Source organism: Triticum dicoccoides, chromosome 5B, assembly GCF_002162155.2.
Source record: "Triticum dicoccoides isolate Atlit2015 ecotype Zavitan chromosome 5B, WEW_v2.0, whole genome shotgun sequence".
NCBI classification, from domain to species: Eukaryota; Viridiplantae; Streptophyta; class Magnoliopsida; order Poales; family Poaceae; genus Triticum; species Triticum dicoccoides.
In genome coordinates this window covers 621,846,662-621,867,092 of record NC_041389.1, presented here as the reverse complement: position 1 = coordinate 621,867,092, position 20,431 = coordinate 621,846,662, and the positions used below count along the sequence as shown (strand labels likewise).

Here is a 20,431-nt window from a genome sequence, read left to right as displayed (position 1 = left end):
TTTTATTTTTTCTCGTGCAAGCTACCACTAGTGGCCTAATTAAGAAATAGAAAATAAAGACTCTAGTATACATGCATCCCTACTTTTCACTTCAACCTTTTCATTTTTTGTCACCGGACCACACTTTTTTTCTTCAAGCACCCGCCTTCTAGAGAGGATCCCGCTTCTCTATCCAAACCTACTTTACGTCATATCCGATCCTACATGACATGCGAGACATCACCTTGAGGCTATGCATTGTACATGCCCATAGTATCGACTTGCTGATATACTTAATTAGGACTACTCGTATAACAGCAGAACTAGTTTTTCGGAAAAAAAAACAGCAGAACTAGTTGACGAGGAATAGTACCAACCTCGACCCATTCCATCGGACCGCGCGATCACCAACGTCGCGCCCTCGACTTCCACGTGAACCTACGTCCACGCTGAGCACACAAGCACGCCAGCCATTTCCCGTCGTTTTGGCCCCGTCCAACGCCATTTCATAGCTAGCGAGGCGCCTCGCCGGCCGGCTGCCCCCCGTATATACAAAGGATAGAGTAATAGCCGGGGCTCAGTGTCCCTGCGCGCACTTGGTGAGCGAGTGGTGCTCCAAGAGGAAGGTCGACCGGGTGTGGACTGTGGTCTGTGGAGAGAGAGAGAGAGATGGGGTCGTTGGGGAAGGAGGCGGCGGCGGCGCGGGAGCGGGTGGTGCTGGCGGTGAACGGCGCGCGGCACGAGGCCGCCGGCGTCGACCCGTCGATGACGCTGCTGGAGTTCCTCCGCACGCGCACGCCCATCAGGGGGCCCAAGCTCGGCTGCGGCGAAGGTGAGCACAGCACCACCCCCGACAACTCGATCGATTCATCTCCGGCGGCTAGCTCGCTCAGTAGTCAGTGCTACTAGTTCGTTACGGTGTGGGTGTGTGAGAGAGATTTTTTGCCTGAATAAGCGGATCGAGCCAGATCGACTGAACTCTGCATACGTGCACGTAGGACCTCGCGCCACATGCGCATCGATTCCAGGTCCCTCTCGTCTCGTCTTCGCCTAGGTTAGCCAGCGCTACGGTGTCCTTCATCGTCTCGTCACGTACACATCGCCCAGGTAGGTAGGTAGGAAAGGATCAATCGTAGGTTGGTAGGCATGTATCTGCTTTTCTTTCTCTGTTTCTTCTCTTCTTTTGGCGCCATCTTTCATTCAGCAACCATCACAGATGTGTCTCTTCTTCTGGGAACCCTCTTGCCTTCTCCGGCCTCGTGGTGCGCAGCGTAGCATGCGACGATCTGATCACGGATATCGCAAGAAACACAAACGGAGACATAGAAAGGCACGTACTATACATGCTTCGTTCTTGCAAAAAAAAAAAGATTTAACAGTTATAGATGTAAACGCTCGTACATATACACATACATGCATCCCTATGAATGCATGCACACACCCTACATGTCTCTAGGAGCACCTACGTACCTGTAGGAGCACCTCCAAGCGAGATTGAGCTACCACACAATCTTGATATTAACAAAGACACCATAGACACCTTCATAGCACATCGCCATAAATATTGAAATAAATCAAAAAAGTAAGCATCAATATCAAGTCAAGAATTTGAACCCTGATAGACTGGTTGCACCATAAAGAATCTAACCATCTCCTGCATTTTTTTTCCGACAAGAACGAAGCATGTATACACAATCGGAAACATAGAAAAGCACATACGGAGATAGAAAGGCACATACTATACTTGTATTGCTTGCCGGCCGGAGAGGATCTAGGCGCTGACTTTCCAACCTAGTATTAACACTTCGACAACACAGACAATCGAACTAGCCGCTGCTCCTTTCATATAGTGATCCATAAGAAAATAATTCAACCTGCTCTCAGGTATATAACTCAATTTTTGTGTGGAAGACATTGGATTCTTCTTTTTTTTTCTTTACGAATCACCTGGTAGTATTCTTCCAAACATTCAGTGTGATTTGTTTCTTGACATGGCTTACCACTCATGCCAAATGGCAAATACCACGTTACTTTCACTACGCTCAGGCCTAGTGATGGTACGGAGATTAATATCTTTTTAAATATTATTTGGGATAACTCAGTATTGATTAAAAAAATCGGTAAGCTGGAAGATTGGTTCTTTACGGCCACTCAGGCATGATGGAGACAAAATCATACCCTGCCGTCGTACTTTTCTTTTCTCGTAGTGGAGCAGGCATGCACTGCAATCATACAACGATCCCAAATCATTGGACCTTGACCCCCGGATTTGTGATTGTTAATTTTTCCGTTTGGTGGTCAGGTCCCATGTGCAACCGACGATTTTTCAACCTTTGGCACGTGCTTCAGCTTGCTCCTTAGCGATATTTCTAATCAAGCAGTAAACTTTAGCCTGTACCAATTTGACAGATGCTTTTTGTAGTTAAATTGATGTTTATACAGATTCGCATCACTTTACAGAAAATAGCAAATAAACGAGGTAATTTAATGGGACTATGTGCTTCACGATTGCCTTTTTTTAGTTCAGACATTATATAGTCTTCCACTTGTTTTCTCACATAGCTGACAGGAAAAAGAAAAGAAAAAAGAAAAGAAAATAGTACTATGGAATCATTGTACCACGAAAACAGAATATGCTTCCCTAACTAAATGTGCAAGTTGCCAACTTATTCTTTTTGAGAATTAGCAAGTTGCCAACTTTAGTAAAAAGTTTTGCGTCATTATGAGTACACAAGACATGAACAATTGACTACATTTTCGCACAACTCATGATTTGATTTATAAACTTTGAGATAATGAAAATTTTGGTACCTGTGTGAAATATTTTCGGAAATATGACAGTACTAATCAATTTTTCCAAAATTGATTAAAATATAAGTGATTTTTTAAAATGTGAATACCTATAAATTATATATTTAAATTATTTTGGAAAACTAAAATTAAAATAATTATTGTTGTTCAATTCCATTGAACTTACTGAATAATTAAAAAATAGGAATAAAAATATATCGGACTCTTTTTAAACCTTTTTAGACTCTTTTTGAACTTTTTTAGACTTTTTGAAATAATAATATTTGGAATTTCCATCAGCTGAAAATCAAAAACATAGATAAAAAATATATAACCAACATTATAAATTTTTTAGGACTACCAACAATAATACATGGCCTAATATCTGGGTGGATTGATGATTTATATTTAGGACAAAAAATCACCACTCATTGAGAAGCCTGACTGAAGGCACGAGATACTACCTATCGTTAGCATGCACGAGTGCCCAGCCCACTGCAGCCCAGTCGACGAGAAAACCAGACCTTCGTTCCCGATTCTTCCCCTCGAGTCGAGAAAAAATAAATCCAATTCCATTACGCTCACGATTCAGCCACGCTAGGGTACGGAGCTCGCACGGCGGAGACGGGGAGGCGGCGTTGAGGCCCGGCAGCCAGGCAGCCAGTTGCAGCGCCGAGGGCGACCCATCCCCCATTCTGCGGCGGCGCGGCCATACTCCAGGGACCTAGCTGCGGCGAGCCGGCGACGGGCGACCCAGCCAACGAGCACAACCGGCCGCACAGGCACCACGCACTAGTAATTCCTCTCTTTGCCCTAATCGCACTTCACGGCATCATCTCAGATTCTCAATACCAGTTTCCCTATAGGCTATAGAAATCTGAAATTCGCAGTTAGCGATTTGGCAAGTGTACAAAAAAAATGTTAGCGATTTGGTAGCATGAATTGTCAGTCAATTGTTTTGTTACAAAGTTTATAAATTGCAATTTAAGTAGATTTGGTTTTCAAAAGACATTCATATTGTTTGGAATCGAGATGGTTCTCGAAATAACCGAGTTAATGCCTATTGAAATAGTGCGGTCCGAACTTGAAGAAAAGGAAAATTGTGCTCTTCTGTAGCTTGGCCTGCCCAACCATTTCTGTAGCCGGCAGTGTTTAATTTCTGATTTACGATGTCATGTTGCTGCGTGCAGGTGGATGCGGCGCATGCGTGGTCCTCATTTCCAAGTATGATCCGGCCACGGACGTGGTGACCGAGTTCTCGGCGAGCTCCTGCCTGACGCTCCTCGGCAGCCTCAACCACTGCTCGGTCACCACCAGCGAGGGCATTGGCAACACTCGCGATGGCTACCACCCTGTCCAGCAGCGCCTCGCCGGCTTCCATGCCTCCCAGTGCGGTTACTGCACTCCCGGCATGTGCATGTCCATCTTCTCTGCTCTTGTCAAGGCCGACAAGACCGGCGGCCCCGCCCCAACACCGGGATTCTCCAAGCTCACCTGCTCCGAGGCCGAGCATGCTGTCTCTGGCAACCTGTGCCGCTGCACCGGCTACCGGCCCATCCTCGACACGTGCAAGAGCTTCGCCGCTGACGTCGACCTCGAGGACCTCGGCCTCAACTCATTCTGGAAGAAAGGCACCGACCCTGCCGACGTCGACAAGCTGCCAGAATACTCCAGCGGCGCCGTCTGCACCTTCCCTGAGTTTCTCAAGTCCGAGATCAAGGTTCAAATGAAAGATGCTCCAGTGTTGAACGCCGACGAAGATGGCTGGTACCATCCCAAGAGCATTGAGGAGCTCCATACCCTCTTTGACTCCGACTGGTTCGATGAAAACTCCGTCAAGATTGTGGCGTCAAACACTGGTGCCGGAGTGTACAAGGATCAAGACCTATATAAAAAATACATCGACATCAAAGGGATACCAGAACTTTCGGTCATCGACAGGACCAACAAGGGGGTGGAGATCGGGGCAGCCGTGTCCATCTCCAAAGCCATCGAGATCTTCTCCGATGGCACACCGGTGTTCAGAAAGATCGCCAGTCATCTCAGCAAGGTGGCCTCGCCATTCATCCGCAACATGGGGACCATCGGTGGGAACGTAATCATGGCGCAGCGACTGCCATTCGCTTCAGACATCGTCACTGTTCTTCTCGCCGCGGGTTCGACAGTCACAATCCAGACTGCTTCCAAGATGCTGTGCCTAACACTGGAGGAATTCTTGGAGCAGCCTCCCTGCGATGCGAAGACCATACTGGTCACCATATTTGTCCCTGATTGGGGTTCAGACAATATCATCTTCGAGACCTCTCGTGCAGCTCCCAGACCATTCGGCAATGCTGTCTCCTATGTGAATTCTGCATTCCTGGCAAGGACTTCAGGGGATGCAGCCTCAGAGGGGCTCATAATTGAAGATATATGCCTCGCATTTGGCGCTTACGGCGTCGATCACGCCACCCGGGCTCGGAAGGTTGAGGAATTCCTGAAGGGGAAATCAGTGAGTGCACCGGTTATACTTGAAGCAGTTCAGTTGCTGAAAGATGTTATCTCGCCGTCAGAAGGCACCACACACCCTGAATACAGAGTCAGCTTGGCTGTCAGTTTCTTATTCAGTTTCCTTTCTGCACTTGGTAACAACCTGAATGCTCCCAATGGATCATGTGCTAATGGTCCCGAGAAGCATGGTAAGGTTGCCAACGATGACTTGCCGATTCGCTCAAGGCAAGAACTGGTTTTCAATGACGAATACAAACCTGTCGGCAAGCCGATCACGAAATCCGGGGCCGAGCTGCAAGCTTCTGGTATACTCCTACACTCTGATTCCATTTTTTTATTTAGCTTACAAGTGTTTACTTATATTAGTTTGTACTCTTGAATTACAAGTGGTAGTAGTACTTCAACCTTATAATTTATGTCCTGGACTTAACTTCTTAGATTTCTGTAGCTTGAACAAGATTGTTTGGGATTTCTTTTTATTCATCTTTGGTACACTGCTTCAATCATGCTGAACCATTTGAAATGCCTCATCCCTGAATGTATTTCTTCAAAAAAAAAAATGTTGGCACATCTAACTTCTGTCCTGAAACATGGGCTTGACGATATTCCTTCTTGATTTCCAGGGGAGGCTGTGTATGTTGATGACATCCCTGCTCCCAAGGATTGCCTCTATGGAGCATTTATCTACAGCACACACCCTCACGCCCATATAAAAAGTGTCAACTTCCGATCATCTCTGGCTTCAGAAAAGGTCATCACAGTTATCTCCACAAAGGATATTCCTGCTGGTGGAAAAAATGTTGGATCCGGCTGGGCGATGCTAGGACACGAAGCTCTTTTCGGCGATCCGGTTTCTGAATTTGCTGGTCAAAATATTGGCATCGTGGTACCTACTTCTGAATCGCTTGAACTCAATTTCAGGAAAATGCATAACCAGTAGTATATTTTTACCCTGAATTTTAAGAGGTCATTTGAACTTATCGCATCATCATATTCCTTTGCCATCACTCAGATCGCTGAAACACAGAAGTATGCCTATATGGCAGCGAAGCAAGCTATCATTGACTATAGCACCGAGAATCTTGAGCCGCCAATTCTGACAATAGAGGATGCCATCCAACATGACAGCTACATCCCTGTTCTCCCAGTTTTTGCTCCTCAGCCAATTGGGGACTTCGAGCAAGGGATGTCTGAAGCAGATCACAAGATCCTATCAGGAGAGGTACACACTTGATATTTAGGAGGCTGCATTCTTAGTTTCAGACAAGGCCCAAATATTGACACCTAGTATCTTTTGTTAATTTCCGACAGGTGAAGCTTGAATCGCAGTACTACTTCTACATGGAGACGCAGACCGCATTGGCCATCCCTGACGAAGACAACTGCATCACCGTCTACGTCTCGACACAGCTACCCGAGATCACGCAGAATGTCGTCGCTGACCTCCTTGGCATTCCCTGCCACAATGTTCGCATCATCACCAGGAGGGTTGGAGGTGGCTTTGGTGGAAAGGGAATGAAAGGATCCCATGTAAGTGCCCCACTGTGTAACCCAGGAGATTCACATATTTATGAAACTGATCATGGAGAAATTGTTGTGTTCTTCAGGCTGCATGTGCGTGTGCGCTTGCTGCATTCAAGCTTAGGCGCCCTGTCCGGATGTACCTCGACCGGAAGATGGACATGATCATGGCGGGAGGGCGTCACCCGATGAAGGCAAAGTACTCCGTCGGGTTCAAGTCGGACGGCACGCTCACGGCGCTGCATGTCGATCTCGGCATCAACGCCGGGATATCACCGGACTTAAGCCCGTTGATCCCGGCTTACACCATCGCTTCTCTGAAGAAGTACAACTGGGGCGCCCTGGCCTTTGACATCAAGTTGTGCAAGACGAACATGTCGTCCAAGTCGGTGGTGCGGGCGCCTGGCGACGTGCAGGGTTCCTTCATTGCCGAGGCCATCATCGAGCACGTGGCGTCCGTGCTCGGGTCTGACACCAACGTCATCCGGAGAAAGAACCTCCACAGCGTCGAGAGCCTCACGAAGTTCTACAGCGACTCCGCGGGAGACGCCCCAACATACAGCCTCGTGGGCATCTTTGACAAGCTGGCCTCGTCGGCGGAGTACCAAAGCAGGGCAGAGGCTGTTGAGCGGTTCAATGGCGGGAGCAGGTGGAAGAAGCGCGGCATCTCATGTGTGCCGATCACCTATTAGGTGACCCTCCGGCCAACGCCGGGGAAGGTGTCCATCCTGAACGACGGCTCGATCGCCGTGGAGGTCGGCGGTGTGGAGATCGGGCAAGGTCTGTATACCAAGGTGAAGCAGATGACGGCATTCGGGCTAGGGGAGCTCTGCCCCGACGCCGACAGACTCCTTGACAAAGTGCGTGTCATCCAGGCCGACTCACTGAGCATGATCCAGGGCGGCTTCACCGGCGGGAGCACCACCTCGGAGAGCAGCTGCGAGGCAGTCAGGCAGGCGTGCACCGTGCTCGTCAAGCGCCTCAAGCCCATCAAAGAGGGCCTCGAGGCGAAGTCCGGTGCGCCGGTGCCATGGAGCACCCTGATCACCCAAGCGAACATGGCAAGCGTGAACCTGTCGGCGCACGCCTTCTGGACGCCAGACCCAGCCTTTGTAAAATACATCAACTATGGAGCCGCCGTCAGCGAGGTGGAAATCGACGTGCTGACTGGGGGCACGACGATCCTGAGGAGCGACCTTGTCTACGACTGTGGGCAGAGCCTGAACCCGGCGGTGGACCTCGGCCAGGTGAGCTCGCCGCCGATCAGCACATCCACTTGCTATTGCTGAAGATCGTTGTAATCTGAATTTATTTTTGCTGGATGGATCAGGTGGAGGGCGCGTTCGTGCAAGGGGTGGGGTTCTTCACGAACGAGGACTATGCGAGGAACGCCGACGGGCTGGTGGTGAACGACGGCACCTGGACGTACAAGATCCCTACGGTTGACACCATCCCTAAGCAGTTCAACGTGGAGCTCATCAACAGCGCGCGCGACCAGAAGCGCGTGCTCTCCTCCAAGGCGTCCGGCGAGCCGCCGCTGCTGCTGGCGGCGTCGGTGCACTGCGCCATGCGGGAGGCCATCAGGGCGGCCAGGAAGGAATTCAAGGCCAACTCGCCGCTGACGTTCCAGATGGACGTGCCGGCGACCATGGCCGACGTCAAGGAGCTGTGCGGCCTCGACGTCGTCGAGAGGCACCTTCAGAGCCTCAGCTCCGCCGCCACCAGCGCCGCCGTGAAGGCGTGATCGTAGTTGCATGTAAGTTGTGTCGAAACGTGGGTATATGTACTGCTGTAATGACACGATGAAGGTGTGGTACGCTGAACAATGACCGGTTTGCCTGTGTGCTGCTGTGTATAGATGAGAGGAGATAAAACAGCTATCGACGTGGATCTATCATAAGCGTTGGGTTTTCATCTAACGGCAGGCATGCACGTGCTGCGATTCTGCTTATAATGTACAGTATTTTTTTACTACGAGAATGAATATCTTCAATTCCTGTTATAAATAAAAGCAAATCTAATCCCCAAAATGTTTTCTAGGTTTTCGAGTGGACTGATGGCACTTGGGCGACTCTATCTCCCGAGGCGCGATTGTGAGATTCCGGCCGCGGTCTCCTGCCCCAGGCTCTGCCCCTCTCTGCCGCTCTTGGTTAGTTTGTTCGGGGTGATCACGGGGGGTCCTGGCGACCCTGCCCACCCTCGTTATACACGGGACGGTTCAGGGAGAAGTCAAGGGGGATCGGTGGTGATGGCTAGTTCGTCAACGAACACTGGTAAGGAGAGAGAAGGGATGGAGAAGATGATGGAGAGGATGAATCTGACTGACAGGGAAAGTGTAAAACTCGTGATGGACGATCAGGAGGAAGCGCATGACTCTACTAAAGAGTACCCAAGATGTTGCTAGGAGTCTTTGTTGAGCAGGTTACTCTTGCTCAGTTCTCTTGTCCGGGTGCTCATGCTCAGAATGGTATGGCTAAGCGCAAGCATCATCACGTTCTTGAGATGGCTCGTGACTTGATGATCACCGCCTCTCTTCCGCCTCACTTGTGGGCAGAGATTGTCTCGACTACCACCTATGTCATCAACCTTCAGCCATCCATTGCTCTGCAGGGTGGCTTCCTTTCGAGCATCTCTTTGATCGTTCTCCTGATGGCGCTTCATTTGTTTTGTTGTATTTGTTGTATCCTTGTTGTCCCATGTGAACGCACCAAACTGATCCTTAAGTCTGTTGAATGTGCCTTCTTAGGATATAGTGGTGAGCAAAACGGTATCACTTTTTATCATGTTGGTCGTCAGATGCTTATTTATTGGGATGTGAATTTTTATGAGTCTCGCCCCTTCTACCCACGCCCACTTTCCTCGAACTTCTAGTGCATGATATCACTTTCCTCACTTTTTCCGGTGCTCCTATCACTCCTGTTGAGCCCTTTTCCACCCGTACTACTTCTCCTGCTTCTTCGACTCTTACATAATTGATGCCGCCATCTCCCGTGGTTTCCTCACCTTGCTTATTACAGGATTCTACACCTTCATCCCCGGTGGCTTCCATCTCCATCAACTGAGTTTATCCCGGTGATTCCTCCTTGTATTCTTCCATCTTTTACTCACTTTTATATTCATCGTTCTCATGGTGCGGGTGCATCTACTGATGCACCATCTACTTATGATGCGCCATCTTCCTCGTCTCTGCCTACTTATGTTGGGGAACATTGCATGGAAAACAAAAAATTTCCTACGCTCACCAAGATCAATCTAGGAGAGGAGAGATTGCATATGCATACCCTTATAGATCGCTAAGCGGAAGTGTTAAGAAATGCGGTTGATGTAGGCGAACATCTTCGCGACCCAATCACGATCCGTCCACGAACTCCCGATCCAAGCGCCGAACGGACGACACCTCCGCGTTCAGCACACGTACGACTCGATGACGTCTCTGAAGGAAATATGCCCTAGAGGCAATAATAAAGTTATTATTTTATATTTCCTTATTCATGATAAAGGTTTATTATTCATGCTAGAATTGTATTGATCGAAAAATTAAATACATGTGTGAATACGTAAACAAATATCGCGTCCCTAGTAAGCCTCTACTAGACTAGATCATTGATCAAAGATGGTTAAGGTTTCCTAACCATGGACATGTGTTGTCATTTGATAACAAGATCACATCATTAGGAGAATAATGTGATGGACAAGACCCATCCGTTAGCTTAGCATAATGATCGTTCAGTTTTATTGCTATTGCTTTCTTCATGTCAAATACATATTCCTTCGACTATGAGATTATGCAACTCTCAGATATCGGAGGAATGCCTTGTGTTCTATCAAACGTCACAACATAACTGGGTGATTATAAAGATGCTCTATAGGTGTCTCCGAAGGTGTTTGTTGAGTTGGCATAGATCGAGATTAGGATTTGCCAATCCGAGTACCGGAGAGGGATCTCTGGGCCCTCTCGGTAATACACATCATAAGCTTGCAAGCAAATGACTAAGGAGTTAGTCACGAGGTGATGTATTACGAAACGAGTAAAGAGACTTGCCGGTAACGAGATTGAACTAGGTATGAAGATACCGACGATCGAATCTCGGGCAAGTAACATACCGATGGACAAAGGGAATTACGTATGTTGTCATAACAATCCGACTAATAAAGATCTTCGTAGAATATGTAGGAGCCAATATGGGCATCCAGGTTCCGCTATTGGTTATTGACCGGAGAGGTGTCTCAGTCATGTCTACATAGTTCTCGAACCCGTAGGGTTCGCACGCTTAACGCTCAATGATGATATAGTATTATATGAGTTATGTGATTTGGTTACCGAATGTTGTTCAGAGTTCCGTATGAGATCACGGACATGATGAGGAGTCTCGAAATGGTCAAGAGGTAAAGATTGATATATAGTACGATGGTATTCGAACACCGGAAGTGTTTCGGGGGTACCGAGTACTTATCGTGTCACTGGAAGGGGTTTCGGGCACCCCTGGCAAAAGATATGGGCCATATGGGCCAAGAGGGGAAATGCACCAGCCACAAGGGGCTGGTGCGCCCCCCATATGGACCGGCTTAGGAGGAGAAGGAAAGAGGGGAAGGGAAGGGAAAGAGTGGAATAGGATTCCCCCTTCCTTCCCTCTCCCCCCTCTTTCCTCCCCCCTCCGACAAATATGGCATGGGGGAGAGGGGGCGGCCAAGGGCAGGAGCCCAAGTAGGATTCATACCTACTTGGGGTGCTGCTTGGCCTCTCCCCTCTCCCTCCCACCTATATATATGAGGAGGGGGCGCCTAGCACAAACCAGACAATTGCCTAGCCATGTGTGGCGCCCCCTCCACCGTTTACACCCCCGGTCATATTTTCGTAGTGCTTAGGCGAAGCCCTGCGGAGACCACTTCACATCACCGTCACCACACCGTTGTGCTGACGGAACTCATCTACTACCTCGACATCTTGCTGGATCAAGAAGGCGAGGGACGTCACTGAGCTGAACGTGTGCAGAACTCAGAGGTGTTGTACGTTCGGTACTCGATCGTGGATCGCGAAGAAAGTTCGACTACATCAACCACATTGTGAAACTCTTCCGCTTACGGTCTACGAGGGTACGTAGACACACTCTCCCCTTCGTTGCTATGCATCTCCATGGATAGATCATTGCGTGTGCCTAGATTTTTTTCCATGCAACGATTCCCAACAGTATGGGAGAGAGGAGATGCCGTAGGGCATGGGAATTGTTGTGCCCAGCCCCCACGCCCCTCCCCACTATATATAGGGGTGTGGGAGGCCTGGGGGTGCAGCCCCTCCTCCAAGGAGGGGAGGCGTCCAAGGGGAGGAGTGCCCTCCAAGTCAAGTGGAGGGCCCTCCGCCTTAGGGTTTCCCTTCCCCTAGGCGCATGGGCCTCTTTGGGGCTGGTGCCCCTGGCCCAATAAGGATAGGACGCCCTATACAGACCATGCACGCCCTAGGTTCTGGAGGGACCCTTCTGGACTCCTCCGGAACCTTCTAGAACCTTCTAGAACATTCCTGTTACAATACCGGTAAAACCCGAAACTTTTTCGGTAGCCAAAATATGACTTCCCATATATAAATCTTTACCTCCGAACCGTTCCAGAGCTCCTTGTGATGTCTGGGATCTCATCCGGGACTTCGAACAACATTCGTCACCAACGTGAATATCCCAATACTACTCTAGCGTCACCGAACGTTAAGCGTGCGGACCCTATGGGTTCGAGAATCATGTGAACATGACCGAGACACCTCTTCGGTCAACAACCAATAACGAGACCTGGATGCGCATATTGGTTCGCACATATTCCACGAAGATCTTTATTGGTCGATCTATGATGCCAATGATCCAATCAATCTCGTATGCAGTTCCCTTTTTCCAGTGGTATGTTACTTGCCCAAGATTCGGTCGTCGGTATCTCCATACCTAGTTCAATCTCGTTACGGGAAAGTCTATTTACTCATTCCGTAATACAAGATCCCATGACTGACTCCTTAGTCACATTTTGCAAGCCTGTTATGGTGTTGTATTACCGAGTGGGCCCTGAGATCTCCATCACATTGAGTGACAAATCCCAGTCCTGATCCATGCCAACTCAACAGACGCACTCGGAGATACCTTTAGAGCATCTTTATAGTTACCCAGTTATGTTGTGACGTTTGATACACATAAGGTATTCCTCAGGTGTCAGGGAGTTGCATGATCTCATGGTCTTAGGAACAGATACTTGACATGAAGAAAGCAGTAGCAATAAACTAATATGATTAAATGCTATGCTTACGGTTGGGTCTTATCCATCACAACATTCTTCTAATGATGTGATCCCGTTATCAAATGACAACTCATGTCTATGGTTAGGAAATCTTAACCATCTTTGATCAACTAGCTAGTCTAGTAGAGGCTCACTAGGGACACGTTGTTGTCTACGTATCCACACATGTATCCGAGTTTCCGATCAATACAATTCTAGCATGGATAATAAACGATTATCATGAACAAGGAAATATGATAATAACCAATTTATTATTGCCTCTAGGGCATATTTCCAACAACTTATGGCCTGCATCCTCGATTCCTTGTTCGCTTTCGCTTGTTGACCGCCCTGGTTTTCCAAGAGCTAGTGCAACTGTTCTTGAGCCGACTCCTTATCGTGATGCTATTGTTCATCTCAAATGACAACATGCAATGTCAGATGAGATTGCGGCTCTTGAGCCCACCGACACGTGGGTTCTTGTTTCTCTTCCTCCCCATGTTCATTCCATCACTTGTAAGTGGGTCTACAAGGTTAAGACTCACTCTGATGGTTCTCTTGAGCACTAGAAAGCTTGTCTTGTGGCTCGTGTCTTTCAATGGGAGCATGGTCTTGATTACGATTTGCTCCTGTGGCGCGTGACCTTTGTTCTCCACATGTCTATATTTCATCTTGATGTTAAGAATGTTGTTAGCATGGTCAGTTGCGTGAGGAGTCCTACATGTAGCCTCCGCCTGGGTATCCTGTTCCTGATGGCATGATATGTTGTCTTTGTCGCTCTCTCTATGGCCTTAAGCAAGACCATCGTACTTGGGGTGAGTATTTTGCCTCTCTGGTGACTGCCACCGGTTTTTAAGTGAGTGGCCATAATCATGTGTTATTGGTCCACCTTTCTGCTCGTGGTCGGGCTCTTCTTATTCTACATGTTGATGATATGATCATCACTGGCGACGACCCTGAGTATATTGCCTTTGCGAAGGCACATCTTAGTGAGAAGTTTCTTATATTTTATCTTGCCAATCACTATTTTCTTGGGATTGATGTTTCTTCTATCTCTAAAGGCTTTTCTATTTTCCAAGAAAGAATATCTAGGATATTCTTGCTTGTGTTGCTCTTACTAATCAACGCACTGTTGAGACTCCCATGGAGCTTTTCAAAGTGTTTCAAAGTTGTCGGTGTCCACACTTTTTGAGACTCCCATGGAGCTCAATATTCACCTTTGTGTTACTGATGGTGACCCCTTGTTTGAGTCCACATGTTACCATCATCTTGTTGGGACTCTTGTCCATCTAGTCGTCACTTGTACGAATATCTCCTATCATGTCCATATTTTGAGTCAGTTTGTCTCTTCTCCACTTCAGTTCACTATAGTCACCTCCTCAATGTTCTCTGATATCTTCACCGCAAGATCACTCAACGTCTGTTCTTCTCCGTTCCAGTTCAATACAACTTCGGGCCTATTCGGATGCTACATGGGCTAGCAATGCCTCAGATCGCCGTTCATTTCTGCTTATTGCGTTTTTCTTGGTGGTTCTCTTATTGCCTGGAAGATGAAGAAACATACTGCATTTCCCATTCGACAGATGTTGAGTTATATGTTGTGGCCCTTTTGACGGCAGAGATGACTTAGTTACAATAGTTACTTCAAGAGTTTGATGTTTTTGTCACTACGCGTACTCTGTTATTGTCTGACACTATATGTGCTATTAGTATTGCACGTCGACCTGTGAAGCATGAGCTCATCAAACATACTAGTGATGCTTTTTTTGTGTGCTGGTGTGTAGGATCATGTTGTTGCTCTTTAGTATGTGTCTTTCGAGATACAATTGATGGATTACTTTACGAAGACTCAGAGTATAGCACAATATGGCTTCTGTCTCTTCAAATTTAGTATTGTCTATCCACTATCAGTTAGGGGAGGGGGAGGTTAGAGTTATATATTTAGCCGTGTTCCTCTTTGTCATTTTAATCATACAAGAAGGTTTCTACATATTTTACCACATATGTACAGACCGGTGGCGCGCTGACCCACTCAAGCACATGCCTCGTCTAGGACTAGCGCTCGATGGGGGTCGGCTCGGGCTCGGGCTCGGGTTCGGCCTTGACGGGGGACGGCGGCGCCAACGGCTGCACAACGCAATCGATGGCTGCGAAGAGTGCCATGGCCTCCGCCATGCTCGCATGGTATGCCTCCTCCTCCTTCTGCCACTCCTCCTCCTCGCTTTCACAGAGGATGGCGGCCAGCGCCGCCTGGTAGGCGGCCTCCTCCTCCTGGTCCTCATCGCACACGACGAGGGCCGGCGGCGGGGAGCCACGGCGGACGTGTGGACACCGCACCTCCTGGCCTCCTCGTGCTCGAAGACGAACCAGCGCTGACTGCGGCACCGCCGGCACTAGGATCCTCTCTGGATCCAAGTGCTAGTCGTGCGACAGCGTGACGTCGGTGTAGGGGAGGGGACACGGTGCTCCCAGTGCCACTTTGCCTGGTGCACTGGGACGACAATGTGCTGCCTGGGCCGGCAGGAAGAAGACGAGGCGGGAGAGGCAGCGGGGCCCTTGCCCTTTCCCTTGCCACAGAAGAGGCTCATTGCAGTCGCTAGGGTTTGCTAGGCTTTGTCGTTGGCTGGGGAGCACAGGGTGGCGAGATGGGGATGAGGCGTCTGGAAGCGAATGAGGATGGCCCCCAGCACACGCTCGGATTAAAAAAGGCCGACTGCCGTCGTTGATGCGTGGGCTTGCGGGGGCGGTCGTCATTAATAAAGCTGACCGCGGTAGTTGGGCGGCCGCCAGGTGGGGACGCGACGAACATCGAGAGGACGCGCGGCGAGTCCGCTTTGCATCCGCGCCGATGCATTTCAGCCACAAATTTGGGTCGCAAATGGATCCGCGCGGATGCAAAGCGGATGCGTTTTGAAAATGAGTCGGTGCGTTGGACACCTCTTTTGTCCGCGGCGACCCAAACGAACGGCGGTGGACGAAATGGGTACCTGTGTTGGAGTTGCTCTTACCACTGTGCCTGATACACTTTAAGCTGCAATAAGCAAATACTGTCATGGCCCTTTTAATATCCATTATCACTCCATAGCATGGGGACCGCGTTGGGACATGGGCAGCCAGATCCTTAGCAATTGATTGGCTATCCATCTCCAAAACAATGGGCCCCTTGTAAACATCTACCAGCGCCAGCATTCCGCTCAATATTGCTCGAGCCTCTGCATCCTCTACACTGCTACATGTTGGCAGTGTTTTACAAATGGATATAAAGACAAAGCCAGAGTGTGTGAAACAAGAGAGATGTAGATTGGAATAGCGCAACCAATACAGTGGCCTCTAGGTCATATATATACTGCCTCTAGGGCATGCGGCTCGGCCGATAACTCAAGAGTTTGTTACAAGAGATATACCAAAACCCTAGCCGCTAAAAACTCCTAGATACTAACAGAATACAGTTTAACATCCCCCCTCAAGTTGAACTTCCTTTGAGAAGATTCAGATTGTGCCTGTTGGAAACAAACGACGCCTCAGCCAATTTCTTTGTGAAGATGTCCGCCACTTGTTCCTTGGAGGAGATGAATCGAACGTCAAGTGCCTTGGCCGCAACTCGTTCTCGAACAAAGTGAAAATCCAGTTCTATATGTTTGGTTCTGGCATGAAACACCGGATTTACGGAGAGATAAGTGACTCCTAAGTTATCACACCATAAGACAGTAGAATGAGATAGGAAAACACCAAGTTCACCAAGAACTGACTATATCTAGATTAGCCCAGCCATTCCATTAGCAAGAGCCTTGTACTCTGGCTCCGTACTTTACCTAGAGACCGTAGCTTGCTTTCTTTAGCTCCATGAAGCAAGATTGGGACCAAGAAAGACAATAAAACCTCCTGTTAACCTACGGTCATCACTGCACCCAACCCAGTTTGCATATGAAAAACAGCTAAGTAACATTGATGGGGATTTTCGTATAGAGAGACCCATGCTCCGTGTGTACTTCAGGTATCTCAGAATCCTCTTGGCTACCAAGAAGTGTGTAGTTGTGGGAGCATGAAGGAACTGACAAACACGATTTACAGCAAACGAGATATCCGGTCTCGTGAGTGTCAGATATTGAAGTGCTCCAACTAGGATGCGATATTTGGTGCTATCGTCCATAGATAGTGGTGATCCACTATCCTTGTGAATTTTCTCATTTGAAGACATAGGCGTGGTGGAAACCTTGCAATTTTCCATGTTGGCACGATGAAGGATATGGATATCGCCAATATACTTCTGTTGAGACAGAATTATCCCCCTGGCGAAGACTGGACATGTACACCAAGAAAGAAATGCAAGGGACCAAGGTCCTTGAGAGCAAATGAGGCCTGCAGGTCAGCAAACAACTTGGTTATGGCAGCAGAAGTGGAGCTGGCTACAATGATGTCATCCACGTAGATACGCATAAAAATGGTAACACCACCATGATTGAAGACAAAGAGAGAAGTGTCAGCTTTGGATGCCAAGAAACCAAGTTGTTGAAGGTGAGCACTCAACCAGGAGTACTATGCACGAGGAGCCTGTTTGAGTCCATAGATAGCTTTGCGGAGCTTACACAAGTGACGAGGAGCAGAAGGATCCACAAAACCAAGAGGTTGCCTCATGTACACTTCCTCCTGAAGAAGGCCATGAAGGAACGCATTTTGAATGTCCAACTAACGTAAGCACCAACCACGTGATACTGCGATGGAGAGAACTAGACGAACAGTGACATGCTTAACCACAAGATTGAACGTGTCATCATAGTCCACACCATATCACTGTTTAAACCCCTTTGCAACTAAACGTGCCTTGTGATGATCAACAGAGCCATCAGACTTGTGCTTGATCTTGAAAACCCACTTGCAGTCAATGACGTTGACATGAGATGGAGGAGGAACCAGGGTCACAGTGCCATTGTGATGAGGCGCATCAAGCTCCAGTTGCATGGCCCGCCGCCACTCCGGAGAGGTGACAACCTCTCGGTGATCAACAGGCTCCCATGATGCCGGGAACGCACGACGAGACGGATCATACATGAACGTACCATCATTCCGCTGCAATGGTTTTCGTGTGTTGTCACGAGTGCGTGTGACCATAGTATGAGGCGGTGGAGCAGCGGATCCGGGCGCCACAGAAGATTCAGAGGGAATGCATGCAGCCGATCAGGCGGGCAAATCGACCTGGGATCCCGTGTCGTCGTCACGTGCAGAGATAGCCGACAAATCATCTTGGGATCAGGAGCCGCAGGTGGGCACAGCAGTTGGCCCCGCAGCAGGAATCGGTCCAGTAGGGGCCACGTGGGCTTCAGCCCATGGCAAGACGGATAGCGACCAGCCCAGAGCCAGGTCCCACCACTACGGGCGGCGGACTTGCACGAGGAGTGGGCGCTGCGCATGACGAGTCGGGCCGCCCATCGACGGACGCCACGCGGCCCATGGAGGATCGCAGCGCACCCCGATCGGTGTCTCTAGGCACGAGGGAGGATGCATCGCTGTCGGCTAACAACGCGTGATCCAAGGAGAGATCCGCTGTGGATCCGGCACCAGGATCCTCCTGGATCCCATAGCTGGGATCTTCTGTGCCGAAGATGATCCTACATCCAGATTAATATGCAAAACAGGTGTGCCATAGTTCATGTGGTCATGCGGGAATAAGAGAATGGCATGTTCAACAACTCGAGGTGGTGCGAGAGAGGGTTGAGTATTAGCAAAAGGAAAACATTCTCATCGAAAGTGACATCACGGGAAATGTACACACGAGCCGTAGGCAAGTGTAGACACTTGTAACCCTTGTGACAAATACTAGACCAGACAAACACGCATTGTTGGGACCTAAACGCAAGTTTGTGAGTGTTGTAGGGGCGCAAGTTGGGCCAACATGCACAACCAAACATGCAGAGAGAGGTGTAGTTGGGTTTGTTTTGAAACAATTTCTCCATAGGACTCATGTTGTCGATGACGCGACTAGGGAGGCGGTTGATAAGATAACATGCCGACAAATAAGCCTCGTCCCAAAGACATAAAGGCATGGATGCATGTGATAATAATGACAGGCCCATATAAACAATGTGACGAGGTTTCCTTTCGGTAGAACCATTCCATTGGTGTGTGTGGGGGGGGGGGCAATAAATGTGATGTGTGATGCCAAGTTGACGAAAGAAGGTATTGCTAAGTTTTTCGTATTCACCCCCTAGTCAGATTGAACACATATGATTTTACAAGACAAGAGGCATTCAACATGAGCAAGGAAACCACAAAAAACATCAAACACATCACATTTTCTTTTGAGAAGATGGATCCACACAAACTTACTATAATCATCAATAATGAAACATAGTACTAGAATCCACCAGACGAGGTCTTGGTGGGTCCCCACACATCCGAAAAAATAAGTTCCAATGGAAAAGAGGAAACACTCGAAGATCTAGGAAAAGGTAACTGGTGTGCTTTGCCTTGTTTACATGCATTGCACACATGGGTCATAGACCAACTGGAAGATGGTGATTTATTGGACACCAAAACATGCTTAACGACTTGTGTGGAGGGGTGACCGAGCCTAGCATGCCAGTCTGCAGCAGAGAGCCTAACCGAAGATAGAGCATGAAAGGGGGAAGGCCGACTGGGGTAAAGCCCATTTTCACATCTGCCTTGAAGAAGAACCCTCTTGGTGATCAAATCCTTCATAGGAAAGTGAGTAGGATAATACTTTAGATAAGCATGATTATCAACGGCAAGATGATTTACAGAGAGAAGGTTCTTGTCTGCATTGAGAACATGTAATATTTTGCGAAGCTTAAGATTGGTAGAGGGGGGTAGGTAGGATTGCATGACCATGATGAGCTTTGTGCAAACCTGAGCTGACGGCAGTGCGGATGCGGTCCCTCCCTGGGTACTTCTACCTTACAGTGAGGCGATCTAGGTCAGAGGTAAAGTGATTGGATGCCCCCGTGTCAGTGAACCAGGTCGGATCATCGAGGATGGACGGTGGAGAAGCAGCTGCCAGGCTGGGCATCTTGGAGTGTTGGGGTTGAAAGGCGTGGTTGCAGCGCTGGCCACACACCCAAGCATAGTGCCCAGGGCCACGGCAAAGTTGGCATTGGACGCGGGTGTCACCATGATACGTCTCCAACGTATTTATAATTTTTGCTTGTTCCATGGTGTTATATTATCATTGTTGGATGTTTTACAATCATTTTATAGCAACTTATGTCATTTTTTTGGGACTAACCTATTGAGATAGTGCCTAGTGCCAGTTGCTGTTTTTTGCTTGTTTTTTACTTCGTAGAAAATCAATACCAAACGGAGTCCAAACGCAGTGAAACTTTTTGGAGATTTTTTCTGGACCATAAGACACCTGTTGGGCCAAATAAGTACCAGAGGGGGGCTCCGA

The 20,431-nt window shown here is 48.5% G+C and overlaps 1 pseudogene; it reads left to right on the top strand.

Moving 5' to 3' along the window:
* Positions 1 to 528: 528 nt before the first annotated feature.
* LOC119312130 lies at positions 529 to 8,767 on the top strand (annotated as a pseudogene).
* The last annotated feature ends 11,664 nt before the right edge of the window (positions 8,768 to 20,431 follow it).